The sequence below is a fragment of the Budorcas taxicolor genome, chromosome 2 (assembly GCF_023091745.1).
Source record: "Budorcas taxicolor isolate Tak-1 chromosome 2, Takin1.1, whole genome shotgun sequence".
Lineage (NCBI taxonomy): Eukaryota > Metazoa > Chordata > Mammalia > Artiodactyla > Bovidae > Budorcas > Budorcas taxicolor.
Window position 1 is genome coordinate 133,361,302 of NC_068911.1, and position 24,449 is coordinate 133,385,750.

The 24,449-nt window shown below is 41.4% G+C and overlaps 1 protein-coding gene across 4 annotated transcripts in view; it reads left to right on the forward strand.

Moving 5' to 3' along the window:
• Positions 1–24,449, forward strand: part of SPATS2L (spermatogenesis associated serine rich 2 like) — a 183,891-nt gene that overhangs the window by 52,631 nt on the left and 106,811 nt on the right. The window contains exon 1 of one of the 4 annotated variants that reach the window (XM_052655201.1): positions 12,161–12,478. The exons of the other annotated variants lie outside the window; for them this stretch is intronic. The gene's annotated coding sequence lies outside the window, so the exon portion shown is untranslated. Of the gene's footprint in view, positions 1–12,160; positions 12,479–24,449 lie in introns of those variants that run through there. 4 annotated transcript variants of the gene reach the window in all.

A 24,449-nucleotide genomic window follows, 5' to 3' on the forward strand; every position in this document is an offset into this window, starting at 1 on the left:
TATTACTAATCTTGTCTTTCACTAGATTATTCATTTTAGTGTAGAAAACCAACAGTTGACAACTGCAAATACACATACATGATGTTTCCCTTCTCTTTGAGGCAGAGTGCCATTTCTAAATTGAGTCTTCCAGAAAACTTGGTACCTTGGACTCATAAAGATTTTAGTTCGTGTTCTGTGTTTACGAATTTTACTTTGAGGTTGAAGGGTGAGCCCCAAGCCTTTCAATAGGAGCAAAGAAATATCAGCCCACACGGAGATTACTTATCATAGCAATTCAAGTTAGAGGAAAACATGAAGAAATCAATTAATGTTGTTCATTTTCCAAATGGTGGAATTACCTCTAGGATTATTTTGTTTCTTTTCTTTCTTCCTTCATATCTCATTGGTTACAACACTTGATCCTGTTCCCTCTCATAGACTTTTAGTTTCATACTTTTTCTCTCTATTATTACCTGCATTCCCCTTGACAGACTCTCATGGTTCCTCATTCTAGACTCAGAACTGATCAAACTGAACAAAATCCAAATTTTGCTCCATCCAGTATGCATCCTAACCCCAGTGTATCTTCAGAAAACATTGATGTCATGGTGATGCTCAAAGTCAGTCTGTGTTTTCCTGTTTTGTTCTACCGCACGTTAGATGTAGGTCGTCTCTGTCTAGATCTTATGGTTCAGGGTATCCTGCTACCCTCTCCCTTCTCTCTCTCATTCAATACCTGACTTTATTTCCTGCTTCTCTACAGTGTGTTAGTGTTCAAGCCTCTCTTGCATTTCTGTGATGTCTGTACTTGGAATAAGATAGTCTCACTTGGGGTACCCTTCCCTTTCTCCTTCTATTAATAGCTTGATAGACACCCACTTACCATTTCCTTCCAGTTCAATTTATTTAACACATACTGACTGAGCTATATATATGTTAGTCGCTGCTATTTGTTAGTTGCTCAGTCATGTCCAACTCTTTGTGACCCCGTGGACTGTAGCCTGTCAGGCTCCTCTGTCCATGGAATTCTCCAGGCAAGAATACTGGGATGGGTTGCCATGTCCTTCTCCAGGGTATCTTCCCAACCCAGGGATTGAACCTGGGTGTCCTGCTTTGCAGGCAGATTCTTTACCATCTGGGCCACCAGGGAAGTCCTGGTAAACACCTGCCGACTGAGAACGTGCCATCAAATTGAAAGTCACCTTACACAGGGTATCGTGAGGAGTATAAGGCTGTGTAAAATGGAGTCATACTGTACTGCTTAAGGCTGTCTGGACCACACCAGACTGCCACATCCTTCTCTTCTGAACTTCTAATTACTTAAAGTCTAGACAAGAAGACTATGGAGTAGAGTGCTCAGAATAACCCCAGGGTTCGGGAGGAATCTCTTGGAACTTCTATTTACATTCTTTTGTATCTCTAAAAATTTCTATTTTGAAGTATTTCATAAAGTATATTCACTACAGAGATACATGTGTAACATTTACAAATAAATAATATACATATATTGGGGAGTCCATTTTAATAATAGTGAGTGATCAAAAAATATATAAAGCCTCAAATTCAGGACAATTGCATTGCGGTTTTCGAAGCTCAGCAGACTGGCCCATCCAGACCCACTCATTCTCTCATTCAAAACTTGTTTACCCTTCCCCTGCAGTGCGCTGGGCAGCTTGAGAGAAATCAGGAGAGATCAAAGTTTTAGTTTTATTCCTGGTGAAAGCTCTCTGGAAAGTGTGACTTTAGATCAGGACCGGGGTGGTTTGCTAATATTTCTCCCCTGGGGCTAGCAGGCAAAGTAGAGAGACAGAGGCAGCGCCTTTTCTACCTCCCTCCTTCCCACCCAGGGGTGCACACAAAGCTTCCAGCGTGGCCAACAGCAAAGGCTGGTGGCTTCTGACAGAAGGGAGAGGTGGAATGGGGCTGCTTGCTTTATTCTTTCAAATGCACGGATGAGATAGGCTACTCCTTGGGGGAAGGAGAGGAGGTAGCCAGTAGAGAGGTGGGCAGTTATTACTGTGGGGTTGGGGGGCGTGGTCCCTGCTCCTAAGTATGCCACTGTTGCTTCAGCTTTTGAGTGAGTGAGTGAGTGAAAGTCGCTCAGTCGTGTCTGATTCTTTGCGACCCCCTGGACTATACAGTCCACAGAGTTCTCCAGGCCAGAATACTGAAGTGGGCAGCCTTTTCCTTCTCCAGGGGATCTTCCCAACCCAGGTATCAAACCCAGGTCTCCCACATTGCAGGTGGATTCTTTATCAGCTGAACCACAGGGACACCTCCTAATAAGTAAGATTTTCTATTGTGACCGATCTATCTCCCTATGAAGGAGCACTCCTCTCTATTACCACAAGAAAAAGCAAAACACATAAATCCCGTTGATCTGATTTTGAATTGTGTGCTTGAAGGTGTAAGATACACCTTATGTGACCCTGCTCCAGAGTTGATTGCACAGAAAAGAGCCCTGTGTGCCTGTGTATGTGTTTCTTTGGAAAGAATAGCGTGGCTGTCCATCTCATCTAAATACATTGTACAACACCTTTCTCAGCTGGACCAGCCCATGCTCCACTGAGCACACTCCCCTCTGGCACCCCCCACCCCCAGCTGTTGCTGCTATTAAATTTTGTAGTCTCTGGCACATTGTGGAAGGGAAGACATAGATCAAAGCATGTGGTCATGAGAAGTAAAGCAAAGAGAAACCACAGCTTGTTGCTTCTCATTGCTCATAATCAGAAAACAAATTCATGTCATGAGAGAGAGATGCATGGAAAGCACCTCTGGTCCCCAGGCGAGGGACCTTGTTGAGGTCATCTAGTCCATCGGCACTCCTTCCTGACTCACAGGGCAGAACTCTTAACATGATATCCTAGAAGGTTAAAATCTGCCCAGTTAAAATCTGTAAACATCTACAGAGAAAGATGTCACAACTACCCTCAATAAGTAATTAGGATGATTAAGAGTGGTTATATGTATAACTGATTCACTTTGCTATACACCTGAAACTAATGCCACATTGTAAATCAAATATACTCTAATAGATTTTTTAAAGAATAAGAAATCAATTAAATGTAGTTTATACATTAAAAACAAAGATGATTAACCTAGGGCTCAGCAACCACCATTCTTGAAACTTTCAAGGTTTCCTTGCTTCAGTTTTAAATGGTTTTCTTTCCGTAGTGGACAGGACAGTTTATCACCATCCTTTGTCTGATTCAGTGATATTCAATTGACCACTAGATTTATGACTGCATAAACCAGTCCATTCATGCATCTACTTTTGTTTACCTTGATTCATCTCTGTGGTACCTGTCTATATCTTCCCCAATTTGGTTCCCACTTTAGTTGTGGAAACTAAATATAAAGATGATAGGATAGTTTCTATGTGCTTCCATGTGATTCTCCCATGTACTCAGCTTTAAAAACATAATGCTCACTCAGAACCAGCTCTTTACCTGTCCATTCAGGTTTTTTAGGGTATTAGGATTTCATACCTAGGTCTTTAAGGCAGAGAAATCTTTTTAATCCAAAAATATGAATGCTGAAAATTTCAGGAAGGCCAGTTCAGAAAATGGTTTGACTAAAATATTAGTTAGGGTTCTGACTTGGCTGCTGTGATAAACACCAGACTACAGCGACTTAAAAACTTGCAAGTTGATCTCTGCCTATGAACAGTCTAAGTGTACAGGCTGATGTGGAGGCCCCACAGTGACCAGTCTTACTATATTGTTGCACTGCCATGCTGTCTTCATGGCTTCCATTTTAAGATCTTATACAGCAAGAAGAAGGGTACAAGGGGAAGTGGAAAGCACCAGTCTTTCTTTTTAAGAGTACAGCCAAGAAGTTGTGCTTGGGTATCCCTTCCTTTCACATCCTGTTGGCCAGAATGTAGCTACATGAACGCTGAGCTGCAAGGGAGGCTGGAAAGTCTGTCTATGACCTGGAGGGTCATGTTCCCAAGTGAGACTGCAAAGTTCTATTACTGGAGGAAGAAAGAAAGATGGATTTGAGAGACAGCAGTTAGATCTGCACCTGGCTTGGTAGGGCTAGCCTAGAGAATCATGTTTCAGATCGAGAACCATGACTTCACTAGGGAACTTGTAAGCCTCAGAGATGATACCTAAGGATATGAAGAAGGAGAGAGTCTTGCTGGATGTAGAAGCTGAGACTCCTGGATAAGCTTGGTGTTGCAACCTTGTGGGTTTCAGGCCTGGAGGCATACCTCTCCTGCCACTGGGAGAGAAATTGAAGCTTAACTTCAGAAATGTTTTTTACTACTGTACAACTGAGTTAAAATAGATTTTCTAGGAGAAGTTTCCAGGCTAAATAGGTTCAATACAAAGCCAAGACCCCACATGGTTCCGTTACAGTGATTTCAGGCTATAAAACCATGCTGCCCTCTTGCCCCTAGGTCCAGATCATTCTCTGAACGGGGCAGTAACATGTATTTGAGCCCTGTCATGATAAAAATAAAACTTTTTAAAGTGCTAGCAAGTGAAAAATTCTGAGTTTAACAATTGTAGTACTGCTACCACCCCATTGTAAGATCTGCATTCTTTAAGAATGTTCTAGGAAAGTAATGGTGAAAAAAACACTTTGATGATTACAGTGCTATACATACTCCATCTGGCACTTGCATGTCATATTTGTTTACTTGATTAGCCAGGCGCTTTTTCCTGTTAGTGTCCACATTCATCTTTTCCAAATATAACCCTGGTTTTCATCTTATCCTGACAAGACCAACCTGGATTTTGACAGTCACACTGATTTTTATCTATTTAAACTGCTAGAAGCCAAATCTGATTTTGTCCCTGGCTTTTGTTATTGAGAAAATTAATAAAAAAACCAAGGCAGAATTAGATCAGGAACATCCATTATTTTAACCAGGAACAAAAAAGAAATATAATGTTCTAAGTATTGGATTCATTTGAGTATATAGGGGATGTTAAGAATTCCATTGAAGTGTGTTTTTCAGCTGATCTTGTACTTGATATACAAAATCAACATTCTCATTGCCTATTGTAGAAATAATAATCAGGTAATAATAAAAACTCATTTGTTGAGTGTTCAATTTATAATCTTCCCAGCACCAATTTCTGTGGTCAAAGTTTAAGCCTTGAATCGGTGGCACCCAAACTGTATGGCTGCTACACAACAGAGGAAAGGATACTTGGGAGCTTTGGAAGAAAGAAAAGCAATCGGTTTCTACTTCAGCACCATTATTCCTGTCTGTGTAGACTGTGCATTCTCAACAGGGGCTGCATTTCCCTCGTGGGGGTGAAAACTGGTGCTTGAGGATGTAGGTGGTAGCGTGAGAGAGCTGTGACACGGGATAGTCAGAGATGCTACCATGCCAGCCTCGAAGGTGGGGGAGGGGACACAAGCTGTGGAATGTGGAGAGACTCCAGAACCTGGCAAAGTGAGGGACCAGATCCTCCTCTGCAGTTACCTGACTGTAAGGTTATAAGTGTGTGTTGTCTGAAGCCCCTTAGTTTGTGCTCCTTTGTTCCAGCTGCAGGAGAAAATGAATGCAGTCAGTTTTCTCTCCTGTTCACTGAGAAGAATAGAATGATACAAGTCACAGGTTTGTTGTAAGCATTAAAGAAAATAACCTGTGAGTGGTACTTAGCATAAGGAACATAGTGACCCACTCAAGCCTTGACGGTACTCACACGGGCAATGTCTGTGCCCTCAGTGTACTTTCCCATGCCAAGGTTGCCGAGAAGTGTCTTTCTCTGATTATTTCTGATTATTCTGATTATTTCTCTGATTATTTTGACAACAGTCAGACCTTCAACTGACTCTGTCACTTTAAAGGGACTTGGTAGATAGCTCCTCAGATTTGTCATGTATTGGTTTTATTTTTAAAAATTTTATTCAAGCAGAGTTGATTTACGATGTTAATTTCCGCTGAACAGCAAAATGACTCAGTTTTGTGTATGTACATTCTTTTTCATACTTCTTTTCATTTTGGTTCATCACAAGACATTGAATATAGTTCCCTGTGCAATATAGTGGGACCTTGTTGTTTATCTATGTATATGTACTTTCAGTTTGCATTTGCTAAGCCCAAACTTCCAATGCACCCCTCATCCTCACCCTGTCCTCCCCTCACCCCACCTCCCCACCACAGCCCACAGGTCTGCTTCCTGAGTCAGCTTCTGTTTCATGGACACATTGAGTTGTGTCGTATTTTAGATTCCACGTCTATGTCATGTCAGATGGTGTTTGTCTTTCCCTTTCTGACTGACTTCACTTAGTGTGATCATCTCTAGTTGCACCCATGTTACTGTAAATGGCGTCATCTTCTTTTTTATGGCTGAGTAGTATTCCAGGGACGGGGAGCCTGGTGGGCTGCCGTCTGTGGGGTCGCACAGAGTCGGACACGACTGAAGTGCCTTAGCAGCAGCATTCCATTTTATATGGGTACCACATCTTCTTTATCCATTGATCTGCTGATGGATGTTTAGATTGTTCCCATGTCTTGGCTCTTGTAAATAGTGCTGTTGTGAACATGGGGAGGGGGTGCATGTGTCTTTTCAAATTATAGTTTTGTCTGGGAATATGCCAAAGAGTGAGATTGCTGGATCATATGGCAACTCTATTTTTAGTTTTTTGCGGAACCTCCATACTGTTTTCCATAATGGCTGCACCAATTTACATTCTCACCAACAGAGTGAAAGAGTTCCCTTTTCTCCACACCCTCTCCAACTTGTATTATTTGTAGACTTTTTAATGGTGGCCATTCTGACTGGTGTGAAGTAGTACCTCATAATTTTGATCAGCATTTCTCTAATAATTAGCAAGAATGAGCATCTTTTCATATGCCTGTTGGCCATCTGTTTGTCTTCTTTGAAGAAGTGTCTGTTGAAGTCTTCTGCCCATTTTTTGATCAGGTTGTTTCTTTGTTATTAAGTTATATGAGCTGTTTGTATATTTTGAAAATTAAGCCCTTGCCAGTTGCATAATTTGCAACTATTTTCTACCAGTTTGTAGATTGTTTTTTTTTGCTCTCTTTATGGCTTCCTTTGCTGTACAGAAGCCTGTAAGTTTGATTAGGTCCCATTTATATTTGCTTTTGTTACATTGCCTTGGGAGACTGACCTAAGATAACCATCATGTATTGATTTTATTTCAACTGAGGGATGTTCTTTTCAGCACCTTTTGAGTATCACTAACTCTTAGGTCCTTCCTTCAAGTAGTTCAACCCCCATTCTTTTCCCCTCTTCTGATCTGTCTGAAGCTTTGGTGAGGTGGTGGAGAAAGAAACTCCCAGCAGTGGTAGTGAGGAGAAAAGGGCCAGCTGCCAAGCACCCTGGTGAGGGAGGGGGAGTCCCAAGTGGGCTGCCATTCCAGAAAGACACTCCAACTTAGAGCCTGACTGTGCTGAGAATAATGAACTTGGATTGTTTTCTTTTTTTAACTTAAAGACTGTGTGTGTGTGTGTGTATGTGTGTGTGTGTGTGTGTTCATTCTTGTATGCTGTTTTTTGTTTTGTTTTTTTTTTAATGACTGAGAAAATCCCACTGAAATGAGACTCCTCACAATGTAGCATTCACTGACTTGCTTCATTAAGTCATCTGGGTTGAGCCTAGTGTGAATGAAGTGAAGGCCACAGGTTTTTCTCTCTTTGTTGAGTCAGTTGTTTTCACAGAGAACAGCTTTTGCATTATCACAGGAAAGGAAACCAGTGGAACTGTATCCTACTACTTAAGTGCTAAAACTATGTATGTTTACCTATGGTTATCTTTGAGTCTTCACAGCATCATTGTAAAATAGATATTACTACTCTCACTTTGTGCTGAAGAAGGGGGTGTATCTTCACAATATCACTCTGAAATAAATAAATAGATATCATGACCCCCATTTCCAGCTGAGGCCCCAGGGGTCCAGAGGATGGCAACTGTATTGGCTTGACTGGGACAGCGATGTGACCCACTGTGTGGGGCTGCTGCTAGCTGGTTGCCTAGGCAGGTCCTTTCCATTGAGGCCTTGTTTCAAAACCTAGTTTTTAGTCTTGCTGGTCCATACGCTGGACTTTTTCTGTGAGCTCAGAGATACTTAGACTCTCTAGTGATATTCTTGGGCTAACATAGTTTTTCTATGTATGATGGATCAGCCAGAAAGCTTATGTCTTTATTAATACAGCATTTCTTGTTTCTAAGGACCAGGAAGGACATCCTCTTTCCAAAATCAAGGGCTCACAGACTTCTCTTGCCCTTCATTCCAGTCTGATCCCCTCAGTGTCCCTGAGTTATTCCTGAAATATGCATCCGGCCATTTCACTCCCTTGAAGGACCACCCAGGGCCACCTTGCTCCCCTCAGGTTAAAGCTGAAGCTCCATTACTTAAGTCACAAACCTTTCTCCCTTTGGAGTCATCGCCTCTCTCTTCACTCAGTTTTAGGGCTATTGAACACCCCCGTCAGCCCTGAATCTTTTTTGCATCTGTGCTTTGGTTTATTCTGGTCCCTTTGCTAAGATCATAGTCTTCCTAGTTTTTCCCTCTTCACTGTAACCCATTTATCTGTCTATTTCAGGGCACAACTTAGACCTAGCATCCGTCTGGAAGCCTCCCCGATCCTCCTAATCTCAGTTATTTGCTCCCACCCTCAAGTCAAAGTCATCTAATAAAACTTGTGCTTCCTCTGTAATAGTTTGTGTTGAATTGTGTCCTGTTTGTCTATCTGGTAACCCTCACCAGAATCAAAGTTCTCTGAGGCCGGGTCCATCTTTCATTCACTATTACTTTTCTACCTAGTACTTGTCACAGCCCGCATATTCAGAAGGTGCTTAATAAAGTTTTCTTGACTGAATAGAGAATGAAAGACCTCTGTTGAAGCCTTTGCTTTGCCACTTTCTAGGGTGTGACTTTTGCTTTATATGTAGGAAACTGTAGGCCCTCAGTTTCCTCATTTATGAAAAGAGAAATTTCATTGAGATGATATGAAATTCTTTCCAGTCATGAACATGTTGGGATTGTAATGCAACTCGTTAGCCATCCAGAAGCTATAAATCAGTAGTCAGTCATATCTTGCAAATGATAAGTTGGGAGCATTGCCACGGAATTCATTTTTTGAACATGGATTGACTATTTCACTTCTTCCACTTATATGTATATTAATAGTCAGTAGATTCATACTTGTTCTTGTGTTAATTTTTCTGTCCTTAACTCAAGGGTTTATTTTTTGCCAGAATACTCTGCATCTGTACTGATAGAAATATCTGAAAGGAGCCTTTGAAGCCTGAGAAAATGACAAATTCTGTTTATGTCCACAGTTTTGTTCTTATGTCCACTAATTTTTTACCTAGAGGGACTTAATGAAATCTTTTGCTGTAGTGATAATTTCAAGTGAAGGTAATTAAATAAGCCATTATATGAGAACAGCACTATCAAATAACAAAAAGATCTGCAAGTTTTGCTGATTTTTTTTTGGTGAACTTGAGTTGGTAATGGACATAATACCATATATTAACAATGTAGAATATTTAATATGAAAATGAAAGGGAAAAAGAACTACCAACATGCCAGCTATAAGAATATGAATATGAAATGTTAATCATTGCAGTGACTCACACATGATGTCTGCTAGTTTATCCCTTATGAGGGAATCCGTGTCAAACTACAAGACTGCATCTGAGCTTAAGGATTTTGGAGGCTGCTTCCATGTACATTCTTAGCGCTTATTATCATAGAAATAAGAATCTTACCATGTCTCAAGTACTTCTTGCTACTAAATTAAACATGTTTAGGTATTTCGTTAATATTTATGTGTAGTAATCTGAAGTAGTAATTTACTAAGAGTTTCTATAGGTGCAATTAATTTTTCCTAAAATTTGTTCTCTGTTTCCTGGTAATTATGACTAATTCAAGACTTAAAAGCTGAATTTCAAAATTCTTTCTTTATTTTTTCCGAGCCTGCAGCGTGAACCTCGCTCCCGCTGACCCTGGCCGTGCCCTGCTCACCCCTCAAAATTATTTCTTAACCTTACTACGAAGCCTTGCTCAATTCAATGTTATTAAAATGATATACCTGATGGGTTAAAACAGCAATAACATAAGTATTCTAGGTAAAGTCACTACAAATACATTTTATTTTCTGGTTTTAACTGAAAGTTATCTTGTCCAATACAGAATTTCTTTTATCTTTGGACAAAACTGTATATGGCTAGTTTATAGGCTAATTACCATTAGGGTTCTTTTCCTCTTACTTTTCTATATTGTTGCTTATGTAGCAATCCATGATGATCTCTGACCTTGTGGCTCAGCAAAGCCTGCTTCCAGGTCAGCTGGCCATGACCTTGTTTGGACAGAGCACAGTCTTTTAGCAGCACATCAGGAAAACCTCAAAGACAAATGCATTTGTTGTTCCTCTACTTAGAAGTTACTCTAAATCACAACCAGTGAAAATGATTTAATGACTCAAATACTTGGTACAGGAACCTTGATGAAAATCTGTATTTTTAAGAAAGTAAGAGTGTATCTTTATTTCATGTGGAAAATTGTGGTGGCTTATTTGAAACAGCTTTTGCATTTTATTATAGATTACTTAAATTACTTTTCAAAAAGTAGGCTAGAAAAATTAACAAAGTAGTCCTCATATTTACATGTTCTACCCTCCAATACTTTGGCCACCTGATGCGAAGAGTTGAATCATTGGAAAAGACCCTGATGCTGGGAGGGATTGGGGGCAGGAGGAGAAGGGGACAACAGAGGATGAGATGGCTGGATGGCATCACCAACTCGATGGATATGAGTTTGAGTGAACTCTGGGAGTTGGTGATGGACAGGGAAGCCTGGCGTGCTGCAATTCATGGGGTCGCAAAGAGTCGGACGCGACTAAGCAACTGAACTGAACTGAACTGTTGAAAGTGAATTCCAATTTTTATGCTAAACATAGGGTATATGGATAAATAAAGTATAGTTCAAATCTTGAAAGTTACTCATCATTTTGATGATCAACTGAATATTCTAAATTTGGCCATATTCTTTTAAAATGTTAATTTCCATCACTAATGTTAGTCATTCTTAATGGTGGGTGGTGAGGGTCTATTTTGTTTTATTATTATTATTTTCAATGAGTGATATGGGTTTTTAATTTTTAATTAATTTATTTATTTCATTACTGGTTGCACTGGGTCTTCTTTGCTGCCCGTGGGCTTTCTCTAGTTCTAGTAAGCGGGGCTACTCTCTGGTTGCAATGCACAGGCTTCTTATTGCAGTGGCTTCTCTTGTTGCAGAACACAGGCTTTAGAGCATGCAGGCTTCAGCAGCTGAAGCGCATGGGCTCAGTAGTTGTGGCTTGCAGGTTTAGTTGCCCCACAGCATGTGAAGTCTTCCCAGACCAGGGATCGAACCTGTGTCCCCTGCACCGGCAGGTGGATTCTTTACCACTGGACCCTCAGGGAAGTTCAGGACTGTTTTATAGACAATGTAGTATGCTGTCTTGTAGCTCTGATTTTTTAGATTACTTAATTTGAAATTTCAAATAGCATTATAGGAAAATAAGAAAGGTTTTCATTATCAGAAGATTGAGAAACCTGTTTTAACTAATCTGCAGTTAAGAAAAAGTGGGTCCATGGCAGTATTTTTGATGGAGAATAAACTGAAGAAAGCTGAGCGCCGAAGAATTGTTGCTTTTGAACTGTTGTGTTGAAGACTCTTTAGAGTCCCTTGGACTGCAGGGAGATCCAGCCAGTCCATTCTAAAGGAGATCAGTCCTGGATGTTCTTTGGAAGGACTGACGCTAAAGCTGAAACTCCAGTACTTGAGTTCAGAACTGAACTGAAACAGAAGGAAATGAGTTGTTCCCACGGAGCAGGAATCCAGACGTGCTATGAGAGTCAGAAGTGTGAATAGCCAAAAACGCAGGGAAGGACGTGTTTGGAGAAGTTAAAAGGAAGAAGGAAAGAATACAGTGCCCAGAACAGTTCTTTGCAGATAGCAAGCACTCAATAAATAGTTTTGCACAGATAAATGAACTTAGACTACACAACCATATGAAGCAGGGGTCTAATTTACTTCTGATATAGAGTACAGAAGTGACACAAAGGTGGTTAGTAGGGGTGTGGAGAGCCTTAAGCTCTTTGGGCATCACTAGAAGTCTTATTCATGTTTAAATGAAGACAAATCTTAGATACCAGTTTACCTAACTGACGTTTTCATCTTTAGAAAGGTGAACAAGTGTGGCTCAGTGGTAAAGAATCTGCCTGCCAGCGCAGGAGATCTGGGTTCAATCCCTGATCCAGGAAGATCCCACGTGCCACAGAGCAACTAAGGAGGTGCACCGCTGCTGAGCCTGTGCTCTAGAGCCCGAGAGCCACGACCCCTGACGTCTGCTCAGCCTAGAGCCCGTGCTCCGCAACAGGAGAAGCTGTCGCGATGAGAAGCCCACGCGTCACAACCAGAGAGCCCCCACTCTCTGCAACTAGAGAGAAGCCTGTGTGGCAAGGAAGACCCAGCACAGTCAAAAATAAACACAAATTTTTAAAAGAAAAGAAAGGTAAAGAAGATGAAGGAAATGTCTATTTGGGGATCAAATTTTAACCAAGAAGAGATTGCTTGGTGAAGTATAAGTGGAAAGAATGTGTGTCCATTAATTCAACAGATATTCAGTGGGCATTTGCTGTGTTCAGGCACTCGGAAGACAGTGGCCATGATGTCATCTTAGCTTTTGTGATAACCAGGGAGCAGGTGACATACATGCTGTGGACTTTAGGAGGGAAATTTCAAATAGTCAAAGTAGATGTGATTCTATAGTCTGAGACTCTAAAAGAGAAGATGACAAAGGAAATGAGAAACCCAGCCCTTAAATTCAGATTAGGGCCCTTTCTATGTGCTCCCGAAGCTCCTCAAAACCCCTTGACAAGTCCAGTGTCAGGGCTCAATCGTAATTCCCCTGCACTCATCTCTACTCTGAAGCTTTATGCTTTAAGAACTTCCCTGGTGGCTCAGATGGTAAAGAATCTGCCTGCAATGTGAGAGACCTGGGTTCGATCCCTGGGTTGGGAAGGTACCCTGAAGAAGGAAAAGGCTATCCACTCCAGTATTCTTGCCTGGAGAATCCCATGGACAGAGGAGCGTGGTGGGCTACAGTCCATGGGGTTGCCAACAGTTGGACGCGACTGAGCAACTAACACTTTTACTTTAAGCTTTAAGACAGCAGGGTTGCATCTATCAACACTTATCTTTATATCCTAGCAAATAGGACAGTACCTGGCACAAAGCTTACACTCACATACCCACATATACTCACACCCACAATTCATTATATATATAATGAAGTAAGCAGTAACCAATAATGAAATTCTGATAATATAATCCTGAGTATTTTTCCAGGTTATCAAATATAATGTACACCCTCTCACACACATTCCAAGTCTAACAGTTCAGTTTTTTGAATGATTAGAATTAAAGGGTTAAAAGTTCTAACTAGTGAGGAAAAGAAATGGCTGTGGCTACAAAGGGCATGCTCAAAGTAACTCACAATATAAAAGACCATTTCAAGAAGAATGCAGGGAGAGGCAAATAACACAGAACAAATACCAAAGAGAGAGATAATCCCATTAGAATAGTGTCAGGAAGCCTAAAGTCCAGAGTGAGCTGAAGTATGTAAAAAATTTAACAACAAAAGAGACTTAAAAAGCTGGCAAGGAACAATGCTACAGAAAATGACGGTGACAAAATAAGCCAAACATAGAAAACTGGAATGCTTGTGATGTTCAGCACTATGCCCATTTTTGCTAATGACATAGTTATTATTTCTGTCAAGACTGGGATACTATTTTTTATTGTTGTTTTTTGTTTTTTTGGTAGACTTTCATTTTACTTTTGTAGAAAAAAGAACAAGAAATGGATAGGACCTCTGATGAGAAAAACAAAAGGCTATTCATCTCTTCCTATTTTTGCCTTTTAATCAAGGATCATGATTTCTCACCTGGTAGGACAGAACAAAATGTAAACAAGAGGGAATTGAGGCCCACAGCTGTGAAACACCAGATCCTTAGCTGTTTGGTGTGTATCGGGGTCTCCTGGCCCAGGCTGTAGCCTGAGAACACTCATGCCTGTAACTGTCCCACTCCAGCCAGCCATCTTGGAGACATTTGTGAATGGAAAACTCCCCAAGTACCTGGTGATTGACAAAAAATAGAAAATATGAAATCCCAGGAAAATTCAAAAATTTATTCTGAAACTTTGAGAACACTCAGAAAAGAAAGAGATAACCATTAGGCACCAAGAAGTCAAGCAGGACTAAATGATTTTCCTGTTCCCTAGAGTAACTAGAATGCAAGATGAAAAAATGTGGTGGACATGGTGTATATGGATTTCATCCAGGCAGTTTTCACAACATCTCAAGATCCTATTATGAATTTAATGAGGCAGTGGCAACCCACTCCAGTACTCTTGCCTGGAAAGTCCCATGGACGGAGGAGCCTGGTAGGCTGCAGTCCATGGGGTCGCGATGAGTCAGACATGACTGAGCGACTTCACTTTCACTTTTCACTTTCACGCATCGGAGAAGGAAATGGCAACCCACTCCAGTGTTCTTGCCTGGAGAATCCCAGGGATGGCAGAGCCTGGTGGGCTGCCATCTATGGGGTTGCACAGAGTTGGACACAACTGAAGCGACTTAGCAGCAGCAGCAGCAGCAGCATGAACTGAATAACAGAATAGTCAAGTGGATTCACAGCAAGGTTTGCGTAACCAAGCCCAAGGAGTGCTAAAGAATGGGTCATGTGATCACAGGGTGACCTATAGACATCTACTTGTGTTATTCTATAGATCCTTTATCAATGACTTGAATGATGATTACTCTGATAAAAATAATAGAAATAAGAAACATCCGTTGAACTCTTCTGTTACTCTGTATGTATTCATTTATGTAAAACAATAGTCCTATGTAGTTGAGATTTTTATCTCCACTTTACAAATAAGCAGCACAGAGGGTTGAAGTAACTTCCTCAAGGTCACACAGTTTTATATACTTCCTTGAGGAACTTCCTCAAGGTCTCAGCAGAACTGAGATTCAAGCCCAGACTGTTTACTTAACGGCATAAGTTATATGAATTATATCCATCATTATGTGGATGACCAAAGTGAAATGTGAGGCTTCGCAGGTGGCTCAGTGGTAAAGAATCCGCTTGCCAACACATGAGACATGGCTTCGATCCCTCGGTCGGGAAGATCCTCTGGAGAAGGAAATGGCAACCCACTCCAGTATTCTTCCCTGGGAAATCCCACAGACTGAGGAGCCTTGCAGGCTGCTGTCCACGGGATCGCAAAAAGAGTTGGACACAGCTGAGCAACTATAAATAAACAACAACAAAGTGAAATGTACAGGTAAATAAACCAAAGTTAGAGCTTTGGTGCCCCCACCCCCCAAAATAACACTAGAATGGAAAAATTAGCCCAGAGAATAAAGATATAATTAATTTGAGCCAAATATAAACTCATACACTCAAGTTCCAAATAAATCAACTGCAAAAGTAAAGATTGGAGAGATAGGACTTATAGCAAATCAGGAAGTCTTGGGAGTTTCATTTAATATTGCCTCACTATGACCAATGAATAGTGTGATTGTCAACAAAATGCAATCTTAGAGCAAAATTTAAAATCATTGTTCTTCTTCCCATTAATAATTTTCTACCCTATTTGACTTTTTTTATTTTTTTAACTAAGTCAACTTTCCATTTTTGATTCTAGTTCTAGGGAATACTAAGGTTTTTCAATTTAGTGGAATGAACCCACTAAATAATTTTTAAATGAGTCCCTTTATTTGCATTGAACCAAAACAATGGCAGCAGACTAGTAGAATAAGCAGAAGCTTGGCAGTCAGTCCCAGAGGTTGAGTCCCCTTCTTGCTATTAACTGGCTTTGGGACCTTGGCCTTAAAGTCTCAACACCTAGTTCCCTCATCTAGAAGATGGCAACAATAATGTCTACCTTGCAGGAACATCCTGAGGACTTGGGAAGTAGACATAAAGAGATAAAATTGTACGGCATGGTGCCTGAGAGGGTTTTGTTTTCTTCACTATTGTAGCCCAAACAAGTAGGCTGGTGCCTGACACAGAGAAGGTGCTAGGAAGTGTTTTCTAAGTGAATACCTAATGAATGAATATGTTCAGTAAAGGATGAAAGTAAAAGTCATTAAGTCGTGTCCAACTCTTTGCGACCCCATGGATAGTCCATGGAATTCTCCAGGCCAGAATACTGGAGTGAGTAGCCTGTCCCTTCTCCAGGGGTTCTTCCCAACCCAGGGATCAAACCTCCTGAAATCCAGGCAGACTCTTTACCAGCTGAGCCACAAGGGAAGCCCAAGAATACTGGGGTGGCTAGCCTATCCCTTCTCCAGGCGAACTTCCCGATCCAGGAATTAAACCAGGGTCTCCTGCACTGCAGGTGGATTCTTTACCAACTGAGCTATCTGGGAATAGCAGTGTTATCATGAGAAGTCTTTGTAAAGCAACAGACCGATTATTCATAGGTTTGAAGAAGGGGAATGCTTTGTCATAGCTAAATTTATTTTTTCCCATTATACAGCATAGCTTCAGGATTTTTAAAAAACTAAAATAAAACTATGACCTTTAGGTCATCTTTGTAGTGTTTCCTCAGTTCTTACCCCATTTCTTCCCTGAGAAAAATGGGGTAAGGACTTCCATTCTTCTCATTTTGTCCAGTCAGATATTATTTGAAAGCTTGAAACGAAAAATGAAACCAAGCTAAGTCTGGCTGATAGCCATTCAGAAATAGATTTTTTCTCTAAGTAGATTAATTTTCAAAGACTTTTTCCTCTTTAAGATTTCCTCATTTTTAGAAGAAGCATTTAGTGAAACAACAGGAATATGTTTCCAGTGTCTAATTATCTCTTTTTCAAGGCTGAATTTGGTAAATTACATAGTATTAGCCGTTGGTCATCTCCCAGGTAAAAAAAAACCAAATGACATCTGTAATATAATTTATGACTTTCTTTGCTAGAGCTAAGTGAAACTCGGCTGCGTAGCTTTTGTTTCTTTGTAGGCCTTTCATGTTAGTCAGATTAAAACTAATGTTTTTACAAAATTGTAAGGACAAAGAATCAAGTTGAACTGGTTTAAAAAAAAAAAACAAACTCCAGTGTTTGATTCAGCATTTCAAGAATAGCAGAGAAAATCGAGCCTGGTTTCTGACAGTGGGGTGGGATGCGGAGTTGGGGTGGGGTGGGAATGAGAAGGAACTCTCCCATTTGCTAAAAGGAAAACGAAACAAGGATGTTATCTCTTCACTGTTACGAACAGGACAAGTGTATAATTGAAACCAAAGCACATAACACCTTTTCACATACTGCCTTCTGATGTCATCTAATTACTTACTGCCTGCTAATCTTATCTCCTTCAGGAGCCTATCTTAAAATTACGCTGAGTTACCATTAGCTAAACACATCTCATCTAGCGAAAACACACTGGACTCCCAGTAAATATTTGTTGAGTTTTGTGGACTGTGCAGGTGGGTTTTCTTTCTGGCCTCATGCATGGCTGACTCGTTTATGCCAGAGAGGTTTTGGTTTTGCTCTTTCTCTTACCTGAAATGCCATTCACATCATTGGCAGTATTGCCTCAAAGCAGTGCAGAAGAGCACCTCCTCTCCCCTGATTAACCCACCTAAACTGAAGCCATCTCACCCATCGAGAAGCCTGTTTATGGTGTAGTCATTTCAGAATGATTTATGATTCTAATTTCTCTTGGCTCTGGCATCATTCATACCCCTACAGTATACACACCTCAAGAATAGGCATTGAGTCTTATTTCCCACAGCAATACACACAGGCACACCCCTACACATGCAGTGTCCACCCATGGAAAGCATACTCAAAGGACGTGTTCTACAGCTGGGTAATGAAATGTTTAACATTAGTGAAAAAAGCCAGACAGCCCTGATTGTTTGTCTCTATCAGTCTGCCAAGAATGGGTATAAATGGAATCAAGGCTGTGAGAGATGGATTTTTTTCATCAATAAATGACCAAAACCTAATACATTTACACCTCAAAATTGCTTTAAAGTAGATTGGATGACTAACAGAAAGTCTTTCAAAGGGAAGTAATATATGGTATTATATTTATTTGAGAGACCTGTACAATATTTGAACTACTGTACAAAAACCAGTTTTGAATCATTCAGTCTTTAGAAAAATGATTTGGAAGAGATTAAACTATATATCGCTGTGGCTTATAGACAGTCATAAGCATTTGGTATCTTCGAAACTTCACCCAATGTGAGTTGAGCCATAGGGCAGGCTGGGACTCAGAGCAAGGTGTATACTTTCAAGCCTTTGATTGTTGTACACTAAAGAAATAAGCAGACAGGTCATGAGAAGGTTTACAAAGAACCCATATTGTGCATAAGGGTATCAACAGCAATGAAAATCCATATCTATAGGTGGAGTTCAGTTCAGTTCAGTCGCTCAGTCGTGTCTGACTCTTTGCGACCCCATGAATCGCAGAACCCCAGGCCTCCCTGTCCATCACTGTCTCCCGGAGTTCACTCAGACTCACGTCCATCGAGTCAGTGATGCCATCCAGCCATCTCATGCTGGGTCGTCCCCTTCTCCTCCTGCCCCCAATCCCTCCCAGCATCAGAGTCTTTTCCAATGAGTCAGCTCTTCACATGAGGTGGCCAAAGTACTGGAGCTTCAGCTTTAGCATCATTCCTTCCAAAGAAATCCCAGGGCTGATCTCCTTCAGAATGGACTGGTTGGATCTCCTTGCAGTCCAAGGGACCCTCAAGAGTCTTCTCCAACACCACAGTTCAAAAGCATCAATTCTTCGGCGCTCAGCCTTCTTCAGAGTCCAACTCTCACATCCATACATGACCACAGGAAAAACCTTGACTAGACGGACCTTAGTCGGCAAAGTAATGTCTCTGCTTTTGAATATGCTATCTAGGTTGGTCATAACTTTTCTTCCAAGAGGTAAGCGTCTTTTAATTTCATGGCTGCAATCACCATCTGCAGTGATTTTCGAGCCCCAAAAAATAAAGTCTGATACTGTTTCTACTGTTTTCCCATTTCCCATGAAGTGATGGGACCAGATGCCATGATCTTCGTTTTCTGAATGTTGAGCTTTAAGCCAACTTTCTCACTCTCCTCTTTCACTTTCATCAGGAGGCTTTTTAGTTCCTCTTCACTTTCTGCCATAAGGGTGGTGTCATCTGCATATCTGAGGTTATTGATATTTCTCCTGGCAATCTTGATTCCAGCTTGTGTTTCTTCCAGTCCAGCATTTCTCATGATGTACTCTGCATATAAGTTAAATAAGCAGGGTGACAATATACAGCCTTGACGTACTCCTTTTCCTATTTGGAACCAGTCTGTTGTTCCATGTCCAGTTCTAACTGTTGCTTCCTGACCTGCATGCAGATTTCTCAAGAGGCAGGTCAGGTGGTCTGGTATTCCCATCTCTTTCAGAATTTTCCACAGTTTCTTGTGATCCACACATTCAAAGGCTTTGGCATAGTCAATAAAGCAGAAATAGATGTTTTTCTGGAACTCTCTTGCTTTTTCCATGATGCAGTGGATGTTGGCAATTTGATCTCTGGTTCCTCTGCCTTTTCTAAAACCAGCTTGAACATCAGGGAGTTCATGGTTCACGTATAGCTGAAGTCTGGCTCAGAGAGTTTTGAGCATGACTTTACTTAGCGTGTGAGATGAGTGCAATTGTGCGTTAGTTTGAGCATTCTTTGGCATTGCCTTTCTTTGGGATTGGAATGAAAACTGACCTTTTCCAGTCCTGTGGCCACTGCTCAGTTTTCCAAACTTGCTGGCATATGGAGTGCAGCACTTTCACAGCATCATCTTTCAGGATTTGAAACAGCTCTACTGGAATTCCATCACCTCCACTAGCTTTGTTCGTAGTGATGCTTTCTAAGGCCCACTTGACTTTACATTCCAAGATGTCTGGCTCTAGATTCGTGATCACATCATCATGATTATCTGGGTCATGAAGATCTTTTTTGTACAGTTCTTCTGTGTATTCTTGCCACCTCTTCTTAATATCTTCTGCTTCTGTTAGGTCCAGACCATTTCTGTCCTTTATCGAGCCCATTTTTGCATGAAATGTTCCCTTGGTATCTCTAATTTGTTGAAGAGATCTCTAATCTTTCCCATTCTGTTGTTTTCCTCTATTTCTTTGCATTGCTCGCTGAAGAAGGCTTTCTTATCTCTTCTTGCTATTCTTTGGAACTCTGCATTCAGATGCTTATATCTTTCCTTTTCTCCTCTGCTTTTCGCCTCTCTTCTTTTCACAGCTATTTGTAAGGCCTCCCCAGACAGCCATTTTGCTTTTTTGCATATCTTTTCCATGGGGATGGTCTTGATCCCTGTCTCCTGTAGAATGTCACAAACCTCCGTCCATAGTTCATCAGGCACTCTATCAGATCTAGACCCGTAAATCTATTTCTCACTTCCACTATATAATCATAAGGGATTTGATTTAGATCATACCTCAATGGTCTAGCGGTTTTCCCTACTTTCTTCAGTGGAGTTAGAGAGTATTTAATGGTGAGGTTAGTGGTTAAATGTGTTTAGCATTGGGCTAGAACCCACTCTTTTTCCCTCATATTCCACAGAAAAGATACATTTTCAGACAGAGCTTTGATGGAGGTGAACTGGAGGGCTAGTCTAGCTACCTGGTTATCCTGCGTACAAGTCCCTGAGTTAAGAAAGTAAGTAGGAGATGTTGGGCAAGTTACCTGGTTAAAGACATGGGATACATGGGGTCCAATCTGGGAAGGTATAGAGGGCTTCAGTGTCCATGACTGACTAGGACACTGCTGGGTTGGAGATAAGTGGGGAGAAGGAGAAGGAGTGGATTGGAGGGTGTGTGAGTGAGGTGGCTAGAGTGGCATTTGACACTGCTTGTTTTAATGGTGACAATGTTTGTTTTAAGTGATTCCCCAATACTTGATGTTGAAACCTGGGGAATGAATCATTGCAACCAAGAAAGGAAAAATAAAAGTGAGAAGACATTTATTCCTCTTTTTCCACATGTCTTTATTGAACATTTCAAAGGTCAGGGCACTCTCCTAAGTACTTTGGAAAAGAGAAAGGAGAAGTTGAATTGGTCAGAGACAGGCTTTTTAAAAGGAAGGGATTCTTTCTGTAATTCATTTTTAAAAGTACGTCTTGTCCCAAAACAACATATATTTCAGTTGGCAAATTTTTATTTTTTATTATAGCTAGAAATTGAAATAAAATTTGCTAAGGTAGTGAATATGATGTCTAGAATTTTGAACCTATCAGTCAAAATGAGTTTTATTATCTGTGATTGCATTAGAATAAATTCAAGGACATTAAAATTATGTTAATTATCTCTTTTATCCATCTTGATACAATTACCTAAAATCAGCACATATCAAAGGAGATTTCATAATTTTTAGGCTGTTCTGTTATTAGCTCTAAGGCTTTATTTGAACTTTGTCCTTTCCGTGTTATAGCTGCTCATTGCCCTCTGAAGACAAGTACCTTGGAGGTGAACTTGGTCACTAGAGCACTGACCACACCTGCCAGCCACAAGGCAGGAAAGTGTGATCTGGCGTGGGTTTCTGAGTCATTCTACAAGGAAGAGGTGTTATAGTCTTGGATTTACTTAAATTTTAAGAACATGATAAACAAATGGCTCTGTGGACACCGAGCCCTCGGAGTTTCTCAAGATGCTGCAGTCAGGCCTCAGCCTTGTGCTGCCACCCACAGCGCCCTGGAATTGCCCTTTGCCTCATTTAAAGTGGCAGCATCCACGGCAAGGGAAGGGTGTATCTACATGAGGGCACCTTGTGGTCAGAAGACTGTGGTTCAAGGACCAGTTCCATCACTGGCCAGATGCATGACAATAGCCTTTTATGGTGTAGCTTTTCACCTGCAAAGTGAAGATGGAGGAAAGCAACCACACATGCTTTGGAGGAATTGATGAGATTATTTATCTGTTTAGATTTATCTTATAGCACGTAATGTGCCCCAAGCACTGTTTTAATCACTTGAAAAGTATGAACTCATTTCATCTTCATTACTACACTTGGAGGTAGTTACTATAAATAGCCTCAATTTACCTATGAGGAAATGAAGGTGTAGAGAGGTTGAGTAAATTACCTAGGTCCCCAAACTAGCAAGAGGCAGAGTTGAGATTCAAACTTGGTAAATTGCAGTTACTTATTTTCTATCATAAGAAGATAAGGAAGAATCTGAATAGCAGAAAATGGGCAGTGTTTCCTCTTTGTGATCATTTAGGGGACCCCGATTCTGTGGCACATAGATGGGGGAAATGGAAACAGTGATAGACTGTATTTTCTTTGGCTCCAAAATCACTGTGGACAGTCACTGTCACCATGAAATTAAAAGATGCTTGTTCCTTGGAGGAAAAGCTATGACAAACCTAGACAGCATATTAAAAAGCGGAGACTTCACTTTGCCAATAAAGGTCTGTATAATCAAAGCTATGGTTTTTCCATTAGTCATTAAATAAGGCTGAGCACCAAAGAATTGATGCTTTCAAACTGTGATGCTGAAGAAGACTCTTGGGAATCCCCTGGACAGCAAGGGGAGATCAAATCAGTCAATCCTAAAGGAAATCAACCCTGAATATTCATTAGAAGAACTGATGCTGAAGCTGAAGCTCCAATGCTTTGACCACCTGATTCGAAGAGCTGACTCATTGGAAAAGACCCAGATGCTGGGAAAGATTAAAGGCAGGAGGAGAAGGGGGACGACAGAGGATGAGATGGTTGAATGGCATCATTGATTCAATGGACATGAGTTTGAGCAAATTCCTGGGGATGGTGAAGGACAGGGAAGCCTGGTATGCTACACCTCATGGGGTTGTGAAGAGTTGGACACAACTGAGCGACTGAACGACAAACACCAAAGATCCTGTGTGTCTGGTGACTGTGGCACCATAATTAATGCAGACACCCCTGCCACAGGGCTGGCTGACTGCCTGGGAGTGGTTAGCGAGACGATAGGGACCAAGAGAGGCCTAAAGAGAAATAGTGCCTTTCTCAGAATGTGTTGAATTTATGAGTGATTTTTCTTTCTTTCTTTTTTTAAAAATATCAAACCAACAAACAAACATATATGAGACTAAGGTGCCTGTAGGTGGCACAGGCCTGACAGGCAAGAAAGCCTTCTCTCTTCTGAGTTCCAATGGTTATCCCCGCCCCCAAGCTCCTTACACTGGCTTTTCATTGGTAAAATCCACTTTGAAAACTTCATTCCTCTGGGTGACAGCATCAGCCCAAATAAAATGTATATACCCCTGGACACAGTAGTACCTTATTCATTGGGTGTAAGATTAGCTGGCAGTTGCCTCCAGTTAAGTCTGGAGCCAGGAACAGGTTTTAGAACAGGGAGGAGGTGCAGGGCGAGGAATGTTTGCTGATTGATTGACCTGCCTGTCCTGGTGTCACGGGAAGATTAGAAGCCCTTAACTGACTCACATTCTCAGAAACTGACCTTTGGAAGGATGACTGCGGTCCCACCCGCACTGTCTCTGAGTCCCTGGGGCAGTCGGAGTAAAAGTTGCAAGTTCAGTCTTACAGCTCTGCCTTCCCCAAGTGGAGAAGAACGAAAAAACTGAGCATTCGCTAACAGAGGCCTGAAAGCCAGAGCACGGGGCAATTTTACATAAAGGAAACAAGCATTTTTGCAGAAGGTGAGTCCCTCCAAGCCTCAGGTGTCCTCAGCCACCATCCCACCCCTGGTTACCCAGCCACCACACTCAGGATCCTGCTACCTACTCCAGTCTGCGACTCCACCTGAGTCACACTTTTAAGATGACTGGATGCAGTAAAAGCAAGTTGATAAAGGTGGTCAGTTCAGGGGAAAGGCTTATCTGTCTGTTGAGAAAGGCAGCCAAGCTGTGCATGGGAAGCCCTGATTTGGACACTTTACCAAGTGAGTCGAGGTGGATTTTGTGAGAGAGGCTTAGGAGCAATGGTACTGGGTTGGGGAAGGAGGCTTGAGAGGGTCCGGCTGCCTCTGGTTCTCTTCTGCCTCAGTTCCCTAGCATTTCTCTCCCAGCAGATGCTATCATAGCCCGTTTTGATTCAGTTGGTGCCAGGGGCAAACGTTTCAAGGAAGTAGGAGGGACCTGACTTTCTCTGCTACTTTGAGAAAACCGTTCAGTGTTTACTAGGAAGGTGCTGACTTAATGAAGCAGGAATATTGTGAGTTCCTTAGAAGAAAGATTTTTGAAACCAGAATACGCTCTGGAGAGATGGTGGCTTTCTTTACCAGATGTTTATTCCGTGACAAGTGAGACCGCTTCCCTGAACTGGTGGTGAAGGTAGAGCTTTGTTTGCCAGGTTTTGTTAGTACTTTTCTTTGCCAGGCCAGAGCTATAGTGCAGAACCACAGCACGTGTTTTCTTTGGAGATGGGTATCAGTGTTTTCCTTCAAGATTTGCTGTAAAAACAAGCCGACTTCCAGCCCACCCTCTCTGCAAGTCTGCCCC